Here is an 18,596-nt window from a genome sequence, read left to right as displayed (position 1 = left end):
GAATTCTAAACATACTCTAAAAAATAAGTATTCCAATGATTTCTTAATAGAATAAAATATGCTTTTAGTGATCAGAAAGCAGTGATTCAAATAAAAGCCTCCCAAGCAATATGTCTTTTAAACCTAAACATGTAATGATTTACTGAAAGACAAAGGATTTTCATTTCACAAGATTGCAGGCACAACGTTTTTGTGTGTGTGTGCCATCCAACATATTTAGTCTTGTGTTTTGTTAAGGGCAAGGAGGTCTAGACTTTACCTATAGATTTTGTTACATTCTTCATAGTTTCCTGAATAGTGCTCTGCACAAAATTAGTTCCTCAATAGATATCTGAAGCAAATTCAATTGTTTGAGAAAGTGTTTAAAGAAAATTGACTTCATTTTGCAGTGTATTAAGAACCTTGAAAGAAATGTTTGTAGTAATCTGAAGCCATGACTAATAAAACTACAATTTTTTTATTTTATAGAAATATTTAAGAGACATCCAAAATGCAAATACATAAAGGAAAAAGTGAACATTTGATATATCTAAGAAAAAACACTATGGAAATAGAAGTAAACATATTCAAAATGAAAAAAAAGCTATATTTGCATTAACCACAATCAGTTTCCATGAGCAATTTTAAACTAAAAATAAGAAACATTACCTTAAATGTGAATGAAAGAAAATTTATAAATTTAAAAAATCTTGTTACAGGAATCTTAAATGCAACTTTAAGTAATAGAGCTATGTGTTTATGAGTGATTTATCATTTAAGGATACTATAACATTTTCATGAAAATTCATTTTAACAAGATTTTGAAAGGATACTTTTAATCAGTTTCTTCAAAGACATAAAATTGCCCTAAAAACATACTTTTTAATAAGCAGGAATTGTGTTTGTACCTTTTTTTAAAAAAAAAGAAAGTCATGATTACACACTTCAATTATAAACTATAAGAGCTATATGAAATTTATCAAAATTTTATTTCAATTATATAAAGCATTCTTTTCCAGGGATATGAATTGTGCAGATCAATTTTTTCAGAAATTGCTCTTTGTCAGTTTATTTTAATTAAAAAAACATAAACAGGCATCTAGGCAAATTTAACAAAACACATGAATTTTTCTCCCTTTTAGGACTCTACTAAAAATGACACTAAAAGATATTTTCAAAAACATTTACCAGTAAGGACAATCCAAATGTGAGGAATGTAAGTATGCTGGTTTGAAAGGATGTATGAACCCTAGGAAAGCCACGTTTTAATCAAAATTCCATTTTGTAATGGCAGGATAATCCCTATTCAGTACTGTATGTTTGAATCTGTAATTAGAACATCTCTCTGGCGATGTAACCCAATCAAGAGTGGTTGTTAAACTGGATTAGGGGAGATGTGTCTCCACCCATTTGGGTGGATCTTGATTAGTTTATGAAATCCAATAAAAGAGGAAACATTTTGAAGAATGAGAGATTTGGAGAGAGAAGAGAATGCTGTAACATCATGAAACAGAGTCCACCAGCCAGTGACCTTTGGAGATGAAGAAGGAAAGCACCTCCTGGGGAGCTTCATGAAACAGGAAGCCAGGAGAAGAAACTAGCAGATGATGCTGTGTTCACCATGTGCCCTTCCAGATAGGAGAGGAACCCTGGCTGTGTTCACTATGTGCCCTTCTACTTGAGAGTGAAACCCTGAACTTCATTGGCCTTCTTGAATCAACATAACTTTCCCTGGATGCCTTAGATTGGACATTTCTATAGGCTTGTTTTAACTGGGGCATTTTCTTGGCCTTAAAACTGCAAACTAGCAACTTAATAAATTCCCCTTTTTAAAAGCCATTTGGTTTCTAGTGTTTTGCATTCCAGTAACTAACAAACTGGAACGTAAGAAAAACCAAAATTTTGGATGATGAAAAACAAATGTTTGAAGGTAACTGCCCTTACAGACCCAAGAAAAATTAGTTATAAACTTGCAAAGGTTAGAGCTGAGCTGTAGTCTGATTTACAATGCAGATTACACAAAAACTAAATTTGGTAACACCAGCTAAAATGCTGAACATACAGGTGAAAATTGACTTAAAAAGATGGGGGCATATTAGGAATCTGTTTAAGAAGTTTTGGAGCCCCCGATCTTTTCCCTTACTTAGAATATTGGAGGCTTAATCATGATCCAGGGTGAAACAGAAGGACCAGGAGTGGAAGGTAGGTGAGAAACAGGGTCAAAAGTCCCTGACAGAAAACATGATGATTAAAGTAATGTTTACATGCCGAATGTTGAGATCTTACTCTTCCCCTCCCCCACCCGAGGCCCTTCCAATGCTGACCACCAGATTTTATTCTCCAGTCAGGGGACAGCAGGATCTTTTCATGCAGAATCTGACCAGCTACAAGAGAAGGTTGAAAGGTATTAGTTACTGTGGTTTTCTTGAAGAAATGGTGCTGCTGATTGGCAAACAAAAAAGCCAGCAATTACAAACATTATCCCACATGCTCAGCTTCCAATTATCTTAATTGGGTTCCAAGGATGAGAAAACATTTTAGGAGGGCTCTAAGAAGTAGAAGGAAACATAGAGAAAAGAGTTACTATACAAGAATAATTTCTTTAAAAATATTATATCATAGCTAAAAGATAAAATTTTCCATATTTAAAGTGAACATTAGGAGAAAGGGGCTTTTTAAAATTAAAAACATGAGAACAGGTACAAGAAATACAAGAGAAAACTTGTAATAAAATGTTAAAGAAATATCTTAGAATGAGGAGCTAAATCATTCTCTTCTTTTGGACATAAAGGAGAATTAAATTTCTATGGCTCCTTGAAGTGGAGCAGGACCCGTGATTAGTTCTATCCTGTGGGTACTGGATTCATGAAATCAGCGAAGACTTGAAAACTTCAGTTGCCTGTGTGAATCCCTTCAGCACTGTCTTTCACTGCTCACTGGCTAAAGATAGCACATTTTCCAGAGGATGTCACTATTGAATCATGGAGCCATCATCAGCCTTAATTTTGAGACACTGCCTTCATGACACTGATTTTAGAGTTTCTTGGACCTGCAATAGGCTTTGCTTGAGCAAAATTTAAACATTTGTTGCTTTAAGCCATGAAAATTTGGGGGTTATATGTTACTGCAACATAATCTAGCATAATCTGATTGATACAACCAATATTATCATATGGCTTTAATGGAAAGATGTGGTGATAAGAATGCATTTGTTTGAGTGTATGTGCACATGTGCATGGGCATGTAAGAAGCAGACAGTGAGTTGATGGTGAAAGAAAGTTAAATCATCCTCTTTCACAATGAGAAGAAAATTGCTAAAACTGAAAAATAAAAAATAGAAATAGAACCCAGAGGTTTCTGATAAACAAAAATTTCAGTTACCATAGTTACACTAGGTCATCAATACATGGTTTAAATTTAAGTTACTGTGATATATTAGTAGTGAGTAATTACATAAAATACAAACTTCACTGCTTGCTCTTCAGTCCACAAATCAATATATGAATAATAGAGGTGCATCATGATTGGTGACCAGTCACATCACTTCTTTCAAAATCTGTTGACAATTGCTCACTGAACACCTTTTATTCAGTTTATACACACAGGAAGTATGTAGTAATCACATACCCTCTCTCCTAATGATAAAACCCATGTGAAATTTTAAAATGGGTAATCAATAGAAGTAATTGGGCAACACAGATGAAAATGCACTACATAGAGGAAAAGTAACAATGTTGAAAGTGAAATTTGAATTGAACATAAGTGGAGTTATAGGAAAAAATGCTTAACTGTGATAAATTGACTTATGTACCCCAACAAATATCATGTTCTTAATCTAATCTATAGTCCTTTGGGTATGAACTCATTTGTAAATAGGACCTTTTGAAGATACAGTATTAATTAAGGTGTGGACTCATTTGTGAATAGGATATTCTAAGATTCTATTCAGGTCTGGCCAAGCTGACTCCCCATGGGCCTTAATCTGCCCCATCAGAGAGTTACAAAGAGAAAGCCACAGGAAGAAGCTACAGGGCAGCAGAAATCAGAACAGACAAAAGAAACAGAGTGTTTGCCATGGGACAGGAGGCAGAGATCCACATAAGGAAACCAAAAGATTGTGACAAGCCAGATCCAGAACACAATACATTTTAGGGGGAAAGCATGATCTCTAGCCCCTGAAATCAAGAACAATAAACCTACCAGTGTGTGTGATTTGTCATAGCAGCTCTGGCAGACTGAGACACTGACCATGAGAATGCTGACACTGCTGCTGTTTGAGAGACTCTCGAAGCCTAGTCAAAGATCATGCAGATTTACATACACATTTTTTTCTAAGAATTTTATAATGTGTTCCAAAATGAAACAAACAGCTAAATGCAACAGCTAACATTATATGTGGGCACGGCCATGTGGCCCGGGTGACTCGCGGTACTCCGCCCCCTCGGTGGAGACTCTCCTGACTGGCGCACACCAGTGGGGCCAAAGTGTGGACTCTTCTTTCGGTGGTGCCATCTTGCATGATCCAAAGAGGTGGGCTGGGGGAGGGCCGCAGGTGGCTCATCCGGATGCTCTCATCTCCAGGTGGCCTCGTGACCTCTGAAGCAAGGCAGCAGGCACGTGGTCTGAATACAACCTCTTCCTGGGCGTGGGACATGCTCCTGGACGCTCTTCATCCCTAACGCGTTGCTGTAACAGAGAAGGTCCCCTTAGCCCCACAGGCTCAGGGAGGGGGCGAGGGCTCTGCACTGCATGCACTTCCCCTGCCTGGGCCGCCGGGCACCCGGGCTGGCCGTCCTCAGGCATTTCTAGGAATGAGCGCGACGCAGTCCTGTCTCCTCTCGCAGCCACGCCGAGCACACTCACGTCTCCTCCTCTTACAGTGAAGCTCCAGGGGGCAGAGGGCTGAGTGGCCATGGACATAAGCAGGGGCGGCAGCGCGGGCCCTGCCTACGTGTAGCCCTGGTGGTCACTCATGTGGGCAGAGCTGGCCGAACCATCCCGGAGGCTGGCCCGAGGGCAGGGAAGTCAAAGGAAAACGTCCAGGGAACTGGGGTTTTGCTGTGTGGCTGTGCTGTCGCCCATTACCAAGAATCAGTGCCCAAAGATAATGTAGAGTCGCAAGCACAAGAGAGGGAAGCCCAGAGGCAAAGCACCACTCGGCTCCCACGCAGGCCTGCCTGGAAGGCTCTGTTGCTTTGCCCTGTCTTAGGGTCTGCCTCCTCTTCCAGGCAGCCTTCCTTGACTGCCACCTTTGGCACCTGCAGCTACAGATCACAGCATGCCCCAGACTGCCCTCAGCCCCAGGTGGCTTCACAGCCTTGGCCCTCTCTCCTCGGTGAAGTGGCTAATAACTGGTGCTCTCCCAGCTCATCCAGAGTGCCCCACTACAGGAAAAGGGATCCAACAGGGGGTGGGCCTGTGGCCCCATGTAGGGAACTCTCTTTTCCTCTGGGTGCCCATTGGCAGGTGACCCTGGGTGGGTCCATGGATTTGTGGGCAACGTGCTCAACAACATGCTCTGGGCAGGCCCAACCTCTGGGGATCTGAGAAGGACACTATGCCTCGGGGACTGGGGCAGATGAGCGGAGGCCCTGGGCTGTGGACAAGCAAGCAAATCACCTAGCGTGGGCCACCAGAAGCCACCTCGGTCATGCCTCCACCTGCTGGCATTGGGTGGGGGGGTCAGGGCGAGGAAGCTGCAGACTCTCCCTCAGCTCTCTGTCACAGGGCTGCGCCACCCTGCAAGTGGCTGTCTATCCACTCCACACCACTCCAGCCCTGGCCCTTGGTCCTTACATCCAACCTCCCACCCTCACACAGTCTCTAAGATCTGTACCTCATCCTGGGCTAGGTTTCCACAGGGTGTTCCCCAGCGCATATCCTGGCCTCTTGGAGCCAGAGAACCCCCATCTTGGCCACCATGATCCCTGGCACAGCGCAGGCACCATCCCCATGCAGCAGAGTAGACACGGCGCTGCCCCTGCAGCGATGTGCGCCTCGGCTCCCGGGCAGGACAGTGTAGGGAAAGCTGGGCTGGGAGTCAGGCTGGGCAGGGTCCCCAAGGGAGAGGAGGGCTCCTGCTGGCCGGCGTGGACCCCCAGGCCCTCACCACCACCACCCCCTCTACCCCTGACCCGAGATGAGAACCTCTTGCTCCCTGCTCTACTCGCTGCTGATGGGTGCTGCTCAACCACCCGCACAGCCCTGGCCCCCTGGAGCCTCAGTTTCCCCTTCGTGCACGACGGCCTTCTGGACACAGCGAGTGGCCCCTGTCCTTCCTGGACTGCCCCTGTGCTCCCAGAGCCCCTCCCTACCAGCCTTTCCACCTGGACCACCCGCAAGCACTGCACATTATCAATCAACCACGCTCCTCTTGGGGACAGGAACGGCCACTCATAGTCCCCAGTCAGAACCGTGACGGGCCACGGAGGCCCCCCACCAGGGTTATGACCCAAATCCTGTGTGACCCCAGCCTCAGTTTGCTCATCTGTGAAAGCAGGAGCTCATGTTCTCCCATAGGGGGAGGGGAGGGCTGGTCATGTGATGCCTGCACTGCGCTGCATTTAAACAGCCCTGGAGAAGGAGGAAGTTAGAGGTGTGCATGGCGCGCAGTCGGCCCCAGTCTGCTGGGGACCATTTGGGGAGGTGGGTGGGGCCTCAGCGGCCTGTGCTTCTCCCGAGGAGGATGGGGAAGATGAGAGGGGCAGCGTGTGGAAGCAGACCCCCGGCAGGGGCGCACGGAGGGAAGGGGGCGTCCTCCCTGGAGGGGGCAGCCAGCAGGCGGCTTCCTGATCCCGACCCCTCCTGGACCGGTTTTCCCCAAGCCTGTGCCCGCCTCTGCGGATGCGGGCCCTGCCGGGATCCGGGCTTCTGCCCCTGCCATGGGCGCGGCCCCCACTCCCCCTGCACCCTCAGTGAATTCAGCCAGAACGGGAACCTGACCTTACAGGGCGTGGGCGCGGGGGCCGGGTGCTGGGAAGCCCTGGAGCATCTCCCACCGCACAGGCCCCTGGGAAGATCTGAGCAGCTCCCCAGGTTTGAGGCCATTCCCTCCCTCCTGGCACAGTGGGGCCTCCAGCCACCTTCCCTCTTTCCGCCTGGAGCCCCTCCGGCCACTCACAGGACAGAGCCCTGCCTCAGGCTGGGGCTGGTGAGGCAAGGGGGGTGAGGCCCCATCCCCAATGAGGGGCCAGCCCAGCAGGCAGGGCCCTAGGGCCCTGGGAGCCCCTTCCCCACTCCGGGCCTTGGTCTCCCCAGCCATCTCGGGGGAGTTAGATGCAGACAGGGGACGGACGTCTGGGAACATACGCAGAGACACCAGAGAGCTGGGGAGACAACAGGTATGTGACCTGTCCCAGAGCGAGGGTGCGGACCTGGCCAGTCGGCCCTGCAGGGCGCGGGGCTGCCCGAGGCACGAGGGAACCCAGTGGCCATGCAGCCTGCGGGTGAAGAGGACAGAGCTGCTCAGCTCAGGTGGGGGCGGGGGCCACGCTGGGCCCACCGCTGAGCACTGCCCCAGCCCCGCAGCTGAGGCCAAGGGACATGGGAAACCCACCCCCACCCCAAAACATGCCTTGTCATCTCCAAGGAACAGGAGAAGGGGGCTCTGAGCTTGTGCACATCCCAGTCCTCGCTGGTCCTCCCCAGAGGGCAGGTCACTTGGCCTGAGACCTCTCACTGGGTCACATCCCCTACGACAGGCTGCACCCACTACTGTAGCCTAGAGGGGGGCCACAGGGATAGCACCCCCACACACAGACACACCTCCTCTGGGACCTTTCAGGTGCACCTTCTGGACTGGGTTCCCACCAGCCACTGCTCCCTGAGAGCCAGAAGCAAAGAGGATGGAGGGACAGGGTGACCCCACCCCACCCCTCACCCTCTGATCTGTATGGAGAGTGGGATTCTGGGGGAGTGGCTGCAGGCTGTGAGGCCTAGGGAAGTCAGGGGCCTAAGGCCCCCTCCCCTCCCCTCCACGGGGTCGCTCTCCCTAGCACTGCCGTGGGCCGAGTGGGTTGGGTGAGCGTGGGTGGGCAGGGAGGGCGCTGACTTGCAGAGACCCGTGTGCAGTGGCTCCCCACAACCCTGACTACCAGGGGCCCAGGCGGGGGTCCTGCACTCTGACGACAGGGGAGGCCACCCCAGAGCTCAGGCAACGAAAAGACGCTGTGGTGGCCTACAAAGTCATGTGGTCCCATTTACAAAGTAACTGCAAACAGATGCTCACCCAAAATAATGGGAGGAGGGAAAAACAAACGAAGTTATGACCAGGTGGTGGGATTCTGGGCAATTAACATTTTTCTTTATACTTTTTCCAGCTCTGTTATATGCTCTACGATGAGGACGAAAAGTCAGGAAAAAAAATCTACTGAAGTTCAAACTCTGGCACCAGAGAATACCCGGTGATGAGCCTCTGCCTGACAGTCTGAGGGGGGCAGCAGAGGTCGGGGAGAGCGCCCAGAGGCGGGCCGCGTCCCTCGGGGCTCCCTGCCTGTAAAGTGGGGCTCCCCCTGCTCCTCCTTTCCTGAGCAAATCTGCAGAGATGTGCCGCAGTCTATGGCCCCAGCATGCTGTGGGGGTGGGGGGTGGCTTGGTCTCCAGGTTGGATTGGACTTTGGACTTTGGGCCACAGGGTCTCCCCTTGGTGGGTAATCCCAATGCTGCCCCATCTGCCCGGGATGTGCCGGGCCCCTGGCCCAGTAGTTCCCATAAGATGCCTCCCTGGGGCTCCCCTCCACAGAGGCCATGGGTCAACTCAGGGTAGGTGAGTTTTTAGGAGTGAGGGAAGGCAGAGCAGAAGGGAAGTTGGGGCTGAGGGGGAACAGGCCCAGGGAAGGGAGGGGCTTCTTGGAGGCACGGGGCAGGGGGCACAATTGGGATGTGACACAGTCTTTGATTATATTAGCAGCATTACAGAGTCAGGGGCAGGGGGCACAATTGGGATGTGACAGTCTTTGATTATATTAGCAGCATTACAGAGTCAGGTGCACGCTCCGATGCAAACTCTCATCCCAGGCTGTGGTGTGGGGAGGGGTTCCTCCTGCATCTGAGAAGACGGAGGCTCAGAGAGGTTAAGCAACTCTCCTGAGTTCACACAGCAAGTCAGGGTGAGTGTGAGAGAACCCGGGTCAGTGGGCCCAGAGGCTGGGCCCCTCCCTCAGCTGCTTTCCCACAGCCCCCCAGGCCTGCAAGTGAGAGCAGAGAAGGGAGGGGCGCTGTCTCCCCAGGCAGGTGCTGTGCCATAACAGGACTGCCCCTGACCATGGGCCTGCCACACTGCTTTAAGAGGATGTAGCCACGTGCTTTGCCAGGTGCTGGAAAGGAGAATTAGCTACCCCCCTCCAATGGGGTGGGGGCAAGGGCCCAGAGAATGCTCGGGAGTGGGGGGACAGTGGGGGTCACGGCAGAAGCAGGCCTGTGCTCTGCACCCCGGGCTGGCTTGGGTTGAAGGGGACAGTGTGGGCTGTGGGGGAGGGGCGAGGGGAGAAGGGGTCACCCATGGGCCGCAGGACCTGACCACAGCCAGGCGCCTGCTGGAGCTTCAGCAACCTCCCCCTGCAAGACCCTCACTCAGCCCAAGGAGGGCCCCTCCATCACCTCCTGCTCAGATGTGGAAGCAGAGTACCAGGCAGCAGTGTGGGTGAGATGGCAGGGCAGGGTGCTCTCAGCCGGCTCCTGCAGCCAGTCCTGGGGAGCAGGGAGGACCGCGGCCGCAGGAAGTGAACCGCCTTCCTGAAGTTACAATTTTCAACATGGGAAAATAAATTTTGAGAGACTCTCTCATAGGGAGGCCCTGTGGGGGGGCGGGCGGGAGGTGCCGTGGCTTCTTAATGGAGTTGAGGGCTCACTTCGGGATGTGGATCCTACCTGCCTAGGCCGCCCCCCAACTGGGTGCCTGGTGTAGGACCAAGGGTCCCTTCCAGGGACGTGGGCCTTAGAGCCCAGGGCCAGCTTTGCTCGGCCTGGTCAGATCCCACCCTGTGACCCCCGCCTGAGGGATGGAAAGGAAAGGGAGGTTTCAGCCAGACTGTTAGTACTCCAGCATCCACACACCTTGTCCAACTCCAGTGTCACTGGACGTCTGCTCTGAGTCAGCCAGGTCTCCTTTCTGCCCTCACGAGCAGCCTTCCCTGCTCCTCCCCCACTGAAGGGGTAACTGCCCCCATTTCTTTCTCATTCTCCTCCAGTGCAGCCACCCTTGGGCCCACCCTCCAGACCTGTACCACGCTGTCCCTTCCACTCAAATGATTTTCCCTCCTTTCTCTGCACCCCAGATCCTCTCCTTCTTTTGAGGCTCTGCACAAATGCTACCTCCAGGAAGCCTTTCTTGATTCCCCCTCACCAAAGGTTCTCTTCCTTCTCTTGTCTTTCTCCTTTTCCTCATGCTTGTCCTTTCTCACAGATTTTGATGGCTTGAGCTGCACAGCCTTCCCATTTGGGAGTCACACCCATCCCTGCTCCCAGTGCTCCTGCTGCCACCCCTCCCTCCACACAGCTGTCAGAAGAGCTTCGCAGCAAAGCGGATCCTCCCGGGCTCCCCAGTGTCCTTCTGCTCCAATCTGAGCTTCAGCCCAGCCGTAGGGCCCCTAGGGACCCAGCCCTGCAGATGAAAGCTCCAAACGGGGTTCTTCACTTGGGCCGAGTGAGCATCTTCCTCAAGGGCCAGGGCTGTCCCCATCAAGCCAAGGTGGCCTCAGCATCCTGCCACCCTCCCCCATCACCAGAGGTCAACTGGGGCTCCCGCCCTGCATACTGGACCCTCCCTGCCAGGTGGGACACTTGATGCCGTGCTGGATGCCAGATCAAGGGGTAACCTGGGTGCCTGGACGGAGACCTTCCCTGCTATGAGGGCCTGGGCCCCTGGAACTAAGAACCCATGGAGGGGGGTGACCGGTGTGGCCCCACTCCTCCGACAGCTGGGAGTCGGGGAAGTGCTGGGCACCATGGAGGGAGCCTTGGTGAGGGGAGTGCGCCTCTTTCAGGCTGGGCTAGGGGTGTCATCACCCACCACACGCAGCCAGCCAAAGCCTTCCGGGGGTCCTGCAGAGACAGTGTCCAGCTCTGGTGGTCACAGCCCTACCCCAGCAACACCAACTTACCTGTCTCCCATGCACGACTGCAGGAGCCTTCCTGGCTCAGTGTAGCGGGTCTGCAGCCTAGAGCTCACTCGCACGTTCCCTCCTGCTCCAGCTTGACTCCTCCCCACTCAGCGCCCTCGGAGGTCCCCTGCTGATCCCCTGCCCAGGGTGGTAGTTGGCTGCTGCCTGTCCCCTCCCCTTCAATGGGCGCTATCAGAGTCACAGTCCTGTTGGCCGGGTCTCCGAGTCCCACCCTTGCCACTAAACCCCAGTGTCCCAGCAGCTAGATGGGCCGATCAGCCCAGACCAAACCCCCAACTCCTCCTTGAGCCCCCGCCCCGCTGGACCCGCACTACCCAGTCTCACCTGTGCCTTACTCCACCTACCACCCTCCTGCCTCCCGACGGGCAGGGATCACCTGCCTGGGACAGTCCTCCCCGCCCCTCCTCCTTCAGCCCCCTAAGAGTGTCCGTCACCCCTTGGGACATGCTGCCCCAGGGCTCTGTCTCACGCTTGAGAACGGGCTCTTCACAGCCTCTCGGAGGCCCCATCACCTGGCCCAGAGCTGGGCCTCAGCAGCCAGGTGAGAATACCTGCAGCAGCTGGGATGGTCTCCAGGGTGGCCGCCCCCTACCCAGGGCACTGGGCTGTGAGTCTCCCTGCAGGAGGCTCTGGGCCACCTGGTGCTGCCCAGGGAAGACACTGGTGACAGTCACTCTGGGAACTCAGGCCCTGGGATGCTCATGGGTTGCCATCCGTGTCCCCCTAGCTTGGCTGCTGCCACTTTCCTGCACATCCCAGGAGTCTCCTCTCCCCTCCTTGGCCACGACCAAGCTCACATGACCCTCCAGACTGCTCGTCAGAAGCCCCCTTGGGATCTTTCCCAAAGGGCAGATGGGGTGGAAGCAGTCAGCCAGCATCCCCCAGCCCTCCTGAACACCCACCTTGCACCAGGCGCCACACCTCTAAATCCTTACTGATGTCCATTTGACAGGTGAGGAAACTGAGGCTCCAGAGTCAAGGAACAAGGTCTGGCTGGGTTCACCTCGGGACCAGCTGCCTTCCCCCTCCCCCCTCCCTTGTCAAGATGCCACATCTTAATGCACCTGGCAGCACTTTAACCTTCTAATTGAAATACCCATCCCGACCCCCACCTGGTAATTATGACTCAGAACATGGAGGCATATCTGTGAGGTCAGAGGGCCAACAGGACAGTGTGACCGAGGAAGACACAGACCAAGGCCTCCAGAGGTGCTTTGACCTGTAAAAGGTCAAGGGGAAGTTAGGCAGGGCCCAGAATCAGCCTGGGGGCCCCTAGAACCCGAGGGGACTGAGGTCCAGGTTCCATGGCTCTCCCGCCGCCCCACAGACTCCGCAAAGCACTGTGGCTGCGGCCACGTCCAGGGTCTAGAGCCCGGAGGCCCCACCAGCCCCACTTCCTGCTCAGTCCTGGAGCCTCTCCTTCTGTGGCAGATCTGGGAGCCCTGGCCAGCACTGCTCAGGGTTCCTACACTCCTGTCCAGCCCATGGATGCCCCTTGGCTGGCCTTGGCCACCACGACACTGCCGATGCCAGCCGCTGCATGGAGATGGGAGTTCTGGGTGCCACAGCCAGTGCCCAGGACCAGGGCAAAGCAGAGCTGTACTGACATACCTTTGTGCATCAGCTCCTCGGGGAGGGTGTGGTGCATGTGTGCACATGCATGTGTGTATATGCCTGTGTGTGTGTAAACCTGTGTGAGTGCACCATGAGTGTGCCTGTGCATACACCGAGTACATGTGCCTATGTATGTATGTGCATACATGCTCCCATGTGTGTACACACCAGTGTACACGTGTGTATGCATGTGTGCATGAATGTGTGTGTGTGTGCAAGTGTCTGCTGGGGTGGCCCAGTCAAGAATGAGCTGATGGGATGTAAGGAAGCTTCAAACTGATGTCTTCCCCCAGTTCTGCTCTCTCCTGGTCCCACCAACCAAGCAGCACCCACAGGATCTAGTCCAACCCCACGCCCCATCCTCACCCCTCTACTAGTTCAGGGGGCAGGTGGCCGCTTGACCACTCCCTCCCCTCAGAGACAGGAGGTGCTGCAGGAAGCGTTTACATCTTGCCTCATCATATCAGGTAGCTGCAACCCTGTTTCCACTTCCCCCTCTCTGCCAAAGCTGGGACTCGGTGGTGCAGTGCCCTGGTGAGCCCTTGGGGGGGGGGGAGCAGTTCCTAGGGGTGCTCAGGACTGGGGCAAAGCAGGGCAGGTGGACAGGATGGCAGCTGAGTAACCACTGGACCTTTGCCCTCGCTGCTCCTCCTGCTTAATTCTATCTGCTTCTTCCAGGAAGCCCTCTTGGGTCTCCCACTAGCTTAGGAGCCCTGTTCTCCAACCCACCATTGGCTTCCCCATCTAGGTTCCTACATGGCAGGGTGCTCTCCTTGGGCTCAAGGGCTGTGTCTGCCTTTCCTCCTTGTGGTCCTAGCACCTGCACTGGACATGCAGCAGGGCCTGATGTCCATGGGCTGGGATTGTCCACTGTCTCTGGGGCAGCCCTGAGCTCAGGGTGAGTGGGCAGCTCTGAGCTCCAGCAGCCCTTTCTGGAGAGGCCTGTTGGAAGGGGTGGAGGAGACTGGGGATTCTGGACCCCAGAGAGGGACAGAGGTAAACAGTGGGGCTCCAGGGATCTGAGGAGGGTAGGTGGGGGCAAAGACCCCAGGATGGTGGGTCACTGTCCCCGGGCTTCCCTCCATGCCCACTCTGCAGGTCATGACCTGTGGCTGTGCATTCCAGCCAAAGAAAAGGGCCTGAGTTGCCTTGAAACATCACCTGGGTGACAGGACCAGCCAAACCCAGGGTCCATGGACCTCAGCTTGGGGCTCAGTCAACTTCTTCCAATCATAAGTGCCCAAGGAAGGGAACTGAACAGAGGACACCTCAGCCTACTGAGCCCAAGGCTGGGAGAGGTGATTTTTGGGGGCAGGGGATGTGGGCCCCTGGCAGGGGAAGTGCCAGCCCACTGCCCACTCTTGGGGAAACTTTGAGTCAGGGTGGAAGGGTCACATGGGCAGGGAGTTCCAGAGCCCTACTGATGCCTCTCCGGACAGTACCAACAATGACCCCCACCTCCCCACAAGTGATCCCACTTCCGACACCCCACTTCCTACCTACCCTCCCTTCCAGCTTGCTGCCTCCGATGCCCCTTCAGTTTCTCCCAGCCCTTCACCCACCCCATCTTCCCTGGTGGATGAGCACTGCCCCTTCCCTACCCATCTCTCTCTTCCTTGTACCAATGAGACAGACCCTATACTTGGCATCTGCACAGATGGCAGAGAAGCCCATGGTCAGGCAGCCAGGCCCCTCGCCAGGCTCAGCCAATGGCCCTGAGTTGTTCCTGGAATCCTGCTACACATCCCAATCCATCTCCTCCCCCCTTGCCCGGAGAATGACTTCAAACCTTCTCCTCTCTGCTCCCCCACCCAACACCTCCTTCAGCCTCACTCCCAGTTGATGACCTTGCTTCCTCTTCCGCTGAGAAGGATGAAGCAATCAGGAGAGAATTTCCACAGATGCCACCACCGTGCATGCCCACTTACCAGCATCTGCCCTGATACCTTGCACCCTCCACCTGCCACTACAGACAGCGGGGCTCTGAGGCCCGCCCCACTCGCCCACTCAAAGGCAGCTCTGGCATGTCTCATCTCTCCTGAACTATCAGTCTCTCCCTCTCTCCCAGACCATTATCTCCAGTGGTTATGTCTCCCCTAGGGGCCCCTCTGGGAGCTGCCCATTCTCTGCTCTTTGAAGAGTAGACCATCTGCGTGGCCTTTGCCTCCTCTTGTCCACCAGGGCCTCATCCCTCCACACCACAGGCCCAACTCTGGCTCTCAGTTCTCACCTGTCCTGAGCCCTGGGCAGCGGGTGACGTGGCCTGTCCCTCATTTCAGTTGACACCATCCTCACCTGGATTCCTGGAGACACTCCCCCAAGCCTGGCCCCATCCTACCTCCCCGGCTGACCCTTCTCAGCTTCCTCCCTATCTCCCCAACCAACCCTGGTGTGTCCCAGGGCTCTAGATGACATTGAATGAAACTGGTAATCAATTTTTAAATGTAAATTTAACACTGTATGGAGCATAAGGACACTAAAAAATACCCAATGTCTATTGGAAATTCAGATTTAACAGGGCATCCTCTACTTTGTATGGCAATCCCAGCAGGGAGTCAGAGAGCCACTCTCACGGGAGAGGGGTCGTCTGCAGGACATGACCAGCGGCCTGGGGGAAGCTGAGCCACACAGCTTGGACCGAGCCTGGAGGTGGCAGATGGATGGGTCAGGTGCAGCAGGACAGGGTGTGGCCAGAGCCCAGGGCTCCAATGCAGATGGCAGAAGGGTCCATCCTGGACTAAGGGTCTGAGCCTCTTCCTGAGGATGGGCTGCAGCAGGGAGGGCTGGGAGAGGCTGGCAGCGGGTGCCCACAGCTGGACCCTCAGAGCAGGGCTGGCTGAGCCAGGAGCAGGAAGTGAGCCCTGGAGGCTTTTGCAGGTGGCCCCGAAAGTCACCTCCCCTGATACAACGCCCAGGCCCCTGCCCGGCCACCTTATTTCCAGAACTCAGCCCAGTACTGCTAACATGTGCTTTCCCATCGTCTCCCCTTCTGGCCTGGAGGGTGCACCTTGGCTCCCTAGAGCCCATCCCTGCCCCCTACAAGAGCTGGAGTTCAAGGGTGTCTGCGGGGAAGATGAGGGTCAGAAGGACCACTTGGTGCGATGCGTGGCTAGTGGCATGCTCCCCGGGGGGGATCCCACATTAACCTCCTAGTGCCTGCTATCCACCCCCCCCAACAGAAGCTCAGCAGAGTGGGGAGGGTGTGGCTGCCAGCAATGTGCCAAAGCTCAGGTTCGTCACTGGCCACCAAGGAGCTCAATCTGGCTTTGCTAATTTGCAAACAGGCATGGACACACTTACTAATTGGAGTGGTGGGAGGGCCTGCTTTCCGGAATTCCAGGGATCCTAAGGCTAATTGGGCTGTGGATGCTTGAGGGTGTTGCGAACTGAGGGCCCTGCTGGGTATCCTCCCCTCAGCCCCCAGCCTGAGTGGGGCTGGGCAGGTGCCCCAGGAGGTTGGGCCTGCACAGTCCAGGTGGGTGCTCAGGACTGCCCACCTATTCCTGTGCTCATGAGTACCTGAAGAAGCTGAGGTATCCCCTCCATTTTGCAAATGAGGAAACTGAGGCATGGAGAAGAAAAGGGACTTGAACCAGGCCAAGTAGCTTGGAAGGTGGAAGAAGCACAGCTACAGACTCATAAAACACTGATTATCTGACAGGCCTGATCACAGAAACTGTGGTCGTTTTCCACAGTTCCAGGCACCCCAAGAACCCCACCCATACAACCAGGGGGCTGGGGCAGGGATCTGTATGGTTCCCTCTAGCTGTGCCTGGGAACCTCCCACTCCTGCACCAGCTCCATCAGGGGTGACAAGTGCTCACCAGGCAGGCCAGGACCTCAGCACTGCCTGCCCTGCAGCCCTGGGCTTAGCACCTCCACTCTGGGACTCTTGGTTTCCCCATTGGGGAATGGGGGCAGAAGCTCTACCCAGGCTCCCATTGTCCTGGGAACCCAAGAGCACCCCAGGTGTTGGCCTCCCCAGAGCTCTCTAGCTACAGGTAACTCCCAGACTCTGGCCCCCAGGTCCCCCAACTTCTCGTTCACAGGAAGACCCCCAGCCTCACCTCCCATCAGCCCCTCAATGCTGCTCTCCTGCTGACTCCGCCCCCACCAAGGCCTCCCTCCTCTTCCCTGTCCCACTTGGCAAAGTCCTGCCCCCAGCAGCCTGGCCACAGCCTCCTCAGCTACTCACTGTGGCCCCTGACACCTGGTCTAGGGCCTGACAGGGGCCCTACCTGGGTGGTGGGTGGCCATTTCAAATGTCACCACTGGACTCTCGGCCCTGGCCCTCCTCCCTCCTACCAGACACCAGGACACAGGAACCCCCGCTGCTGCCACCACTGGCAGCCAAGAGGGGTGTGGGAGTGGGGGGCTGAGAAGCCAACAAATATTCTGCGTGTCCCCACACCTGTGCCATCTCCCTTTTCTCCATCCCAGTGACCCCATCCTTCCGATTCTGAGGTCGATGTCGTATGGACACCTCTGAGGCCCTGCGTCCCAGCTGCTCTGGGCCTACACTCTCACCCGAGAAGCAGGGAAGGCAGAGTAAGAACATGTGAGAAAGACTGAACACACACTGGCCCACTGAGATGGCCAGAGATCTCAGAGCCTCCCTTCTCCAGCCTCCTGGGGAGCAGGAGGCACCCTCTAAGGACCAACAGCCTGTCCAGCTGATGACCCAGCCACGGGACAGGTTCAACACCTCCTGGCGTATACCCCTCACGGCTGTGTTTTGGGCTGGTTTTCTGTCCATGGTTAATGGGGACAAGTGGAGAGAGCCTGATGCTGACCAGAAAGGAAATGCTGAGGATGGCACAGGGCAAGACCTTTGGCCACACCCGGGGAAATGCAGGCAGGCCTGGGAGCTGCCCCCTGCCCCAACTTGAAATCCTCTCACATTAATGCACAGAATCCTCAAAACAAGCTTCTAAGGAAGGTGCTGTCATTTTCCTCACTTTACAGATGCAGAAACTGAGAACCAGGGTGGTTCAGAAACTTGCCCAAGGCTACACAATCATTAAGTCATAGATCTAGGATTCAAACCCAGATAAGTCCACCTTCTTAAGAACATACTCTACCAGGGAGGCTTTCAAGGGCAGGGGAGACTCAGCTGGACTATGGGGACTAGAGGCTTTGAAGGACAGAGAAAGGAAGGAAAGATAATCTTCCATGTGCATGGTCCCTTTATAATGCCCTGACCTTCAAAGGGGGTGGGGGTGGGGGGAAGGTGAGGCAGTCATTCACACCTTAGTAAGAATTCGTTCATAAGACTCTCTCCACTAGAATCACAGCCCAAGGCCCAAGGCTGGCTTACTGTTCTGGGTATCTCTAGCACAAGGCCAGGCTAGTGTTTTTATCTGGCAGCAGTTTGACAAATAAAAGGGGATGCCCAGTCCTGTGGGAAAGATAACAGCCCATGTACCTCCCAAAGCCACTCCTCTTGATAGCCATCTCCACCTCTGGTGATGGCAACTTCATTTCCATTTCTCTCACACCCCACATCCAATCCTTGTAGACCATGTTCACTCTATTCACTAATACATCCTGAAGGCGACCACCTCTACCCACCTCCATGTCTGCCTCTGCCCTAGACCTGTGTGCCACCTCTACCTTGGTCTCCTATATTTGCCCTCATTGCAGAGTCTACACTCAATGCAGTAGCTGGCGTGATTCCACAGAGTACAAACCCGACCCTGTCAATGTCTGGCTCATAATCCCTACCATGGCCCCGACTCACCCTGAGAAAAGCCATGTTCCCATCACTGAGTACCAGTCTCCACCTGCCCACTTCCTCCTCCATTGCTCCCAAGTCTCCTGGTCAGTCCAGCCTGGCCTGTGGTTTCCACCAGCTCAGGTGCCTCCTCCTCCAGACCTGGCCCT

General features: G+C 54.0%; 1 protein-coding gene across 8 annotated transcripts in view; it reads right to left on the bottom strand.

Moving 5' to 3' along the window:
• Positions 1–441: 441 nt before the first annotated feature.
• The window catches only part of LOC143651827 (uncharacterized), a 39,331-nt gene continuing 21,176 nt past the window's right edge, over positions 442–18,596 (bottom strand). For all 8 annotated transcript variants that reach the window (XR_013160241.1, XR_013160242.1, XR_013160244.1 and 5 more), the window contains one exon: positions 442–4,665. The gene's annotated coding sequence lies outside the window, so the exon portion shown is untranslated. The remainder of the gene's footprint in view (positions 4,666–18,596) is intronic.

This window comes from Tamandua tetradactyla, chromosome 12 (genome assembly GCF_023851605.1).
Source record: "Tamandua tetradactyla isolate mTamTet1 chromosome 12, mTamTet1.pri, whole genome shotgun sequence".
Lineage (NCBI taxonomy): Eukaryota > Metazoa > Chordata > Mammalia > Pilosa > Myrmecophagidae > Tamandua > Tamandua tetradactyla.
The sequence above is the reverse complement of the archived record's forward strand: the minus strand, read 5'-3'. Positions and strand labels throughout refer to the sequence as shown.